Here is a 2,792-nt window from a genome sequence, read left to right as displayed (position 1 = left end):
GAAACCCTTGATGCCATGTTGTCTAGGGAAGAAAAGCACACTGGCAATTTACATTATATACTATAGTTCTGCAATTCCTATGAAGTTAAGGAAAGGCAGTGCTTGTATCCAAAGCTATAGCAAGAAAGCTCAATGTCAGCCTCCTTGAATAAGTCAGGAGAGGCTTTCTGCTCCTCCCCATTCCAGCGCCAGCTGCCTCTTCTCATGCAGTAGCAGCCTCATCCCCGAGACACAGAGGTGAAGGTTGCAGTGAATGGATTTGACTGCATTACTTCCTTCATGTCTGGCGAAGTGGATATTATTGCCATTGGTGAACCCTCATTGATCTCAACTACATGGTCTACATGTTTCAGTATGACTCTACCCAAGGCTAGTTCAACGGCACAGTCAAGACTGAGAACAGGAAGCTCGTCATCAATGGGAAGGCCTTCCAGGAGGGAGATCCCACCAACCTCCAATGAAGTGATGCTAGTGCTGAGCATTTTGTGGAGTCTACTGGTGTCTTCACCACCATGGAGAAGGCCAGGGCACTTAAAAGGTGTGACCAAACGTGTCATCATTTCTGCCCCTTCCGATGATGCCCCCATGTTTGTGATGGGTGTGAACCATGAGAAGTATGACAACTCCCTCAAGATTGTCAGCCATGCTTCCTGCACCACCGACTGCTTAGCCCCCCTGGCCAAGGTCATCCATGACAACTTTGGTTTTATGGAAGGACTCATGACCACAGTCCATGCCATCACTGCCACTTGGAAGACTGTAAATGGCCCCTCTAGAATGCTATGGCATGATAGCCACGGGGCTACCCAGAATATCAGCCTCACATTCACTGGTGCTGCCAAGGCTGTGATCAAGGTCACCCCAAAACTGAAAGGGAAGCTCACTGGCATGGCCTTCCATGTTCTTACCCCCAATGTATCCGTCATGGATCTGACATGTCACAACCTGGAGAAATCTGCCAAGTATGATGACATCAAGAAGGTGGTGAAACAAGCATCTGAAGACCCACTGAAGGGCATCTTGAGTTACGCTGAAGACAAGGTTGTCTCCTGTGACTTTTTTTTTTTTTTTTTTGGTTTTTCGAGCCAGGGTTTCTCTGTGTAGCTTTGCACTTTTCCTGGAACTTGCTTTGTAGACCAGGCTGGCCTCGAACTCACAGAGATCTGCTTGCCTGCCTCTGCCTCCCGAGTGCTGGGATTAAAGGTGTGTACCCCCATGGCCCGGCTCTCTTGTAACTTGAACAGTGAAGCCCACTCTCCCATCTTTGATGTTGGGGCTGGCATTGCTCTCAGTGACGGCTTCGTAAAGCTCATTTCCTGCTGTGGCAATGAATATGGTTAGAGCAACAGGGTGGTGGACCTCATAGCCTCCATGGCCTCCAGGGAGTAAGAAGGCCTGGGCCACCCACCCTAGCAAGAACATAAAAGCAAAAGAGAGGCCCTCCTAGTTTAGCCTCAGACACTGAGCATCTCTCCTCACAGTTTCCATCCTGGACCCCCAGAGAGCGCTACTGTCTTGAATACCATTGATAACGTTCACTGAACCCTCTAGAAAAGAAAAGAAAAGAAGCCGGGCGGTGGTGGCGCACGCCTTTAATCCCAGCACTCGGGAGGCAGAGCCAGGCGGATCTCTGTGAGTTCGAGGCCAGCCTGGACTACCAAGTGAGTCCCAGGAAAGGTGCAAAGCTACACAGAGAAACCCTGTCTCGAAAAACCAAAAAAAAAAAAAAAAAAAAGAAAAGAAAAGAAAGGAAAGGAAAAAAGAAAAAGAACAGAATGGAAAGGAAAAGATAAGAAAAGAGAAGATCAGAAGAATTGTATTTCAAGAGGTACTTTAAATTTAAGAACGATTCACTAAAAATAAAGCCTTCAAAGTCTAAAACACCTCCGAGCCTGTCTAACTCCCCTATCTCATAAACACACGTTGATGACGAGTAACTTGAGACCAAGAAGAGGGTATATAATTCAACCTGATCTTCCACTGTCGGGTCACAAACGTCAGGATTGCTTTGGGCGAATGTGAGTAGAGGGTTTGATCTTCCCTAAGATCTGGCAGATTTATTCCAGTGCTTTTGTGCCTGGGGAAGGCTCCTCCGGCACAAATGGATGCTTCTTGCTTAAGAGGAGGCAGTTCACAGGCACTCCTGACCCTGAAAGTATTGGTGACACCGCCCCTGTGCCTGAAAACAGCTGTTCTGTATCCTCTGGCTCTGAAACTACTTCCTGCCTCATTCTCTTTTAAAATTTAAGAGACCTTATCGCTGTGCTCTACGGCAAGAGGAGATGTGGCTGCTGATAGGGTCCAAGCCTTCAAACGTTTATGGCCACTGGCCTTGGAAAGGAAGCTGATGGAAAAACATGATATCCAGAGCACTATATCCATCCTCACCTGTCATGCCCTAGGACTTAGCCAGGAGCACTGCGTTCTTCCTTTGTAGGTGTGTTGAGAGAGATCCTAGGAGACTTCCGTTTCAGAAAAGGCTTAACAGAGAGGAAGCTATTGCCTTATACATCTTACTCTCCCTTGAATTAAGAATCTCATAATGCCAGAGCTAACGGGTGCTCCTTCACTTTAAACTGCAGAAACGGAAGTGTCAAAGAGTGGAAATAGACTCTCTCTCACAGCAGCAGGCATCTAATTTGATCACGGCCATGCTTGGAGGTAATGTCAACCTGTTCGGCAACAAAAATCTCTTTATCTGAAGAATTGGTGGGTCTGGCACTAATTCCTACAGTGTTTGTAAAACATATGTATGTGGCAATATCCCCAAAGTGTACGCCAGTGTGTACATC

The 2,792-nt window shown here is 47.1% G+C and overlaps 1 pseudogene; it reads left to right on the top strand.

The window, feature by feature from the left end:
- Positions 1-279: 279 nt before the first annotated feature.
- Positions 280-1,341, top strand: LOC131922184 (glyceraldehyde-3-phosphate dehydrogenase-like; annotated as a pseudogene).
- The last annotated feature ends 1,451 nt before the right edge of the window (positions 1,342-2,792 follow it).

The sequence above is a fragment of the Peromyscus eremicus genome, chromosome 12 (assembly GCF_949786415.1).
Source record: "Peromyscus eremicus chromosome 12, PerEre_H2_v1, whole genome shotgun sequence".
NCBI classification, from domain to species: domain Eukaryota; kingdom Metazoa; phylum Chordata; class Mammalia; order Rodentia; family Cricetidae; genus Peromyscus; species Peromyscus eremicus.
Note: the sequence above shows the minus strand (reverse complement) of the source record. Positions and strands in the feature narration are given on the sequence as shown.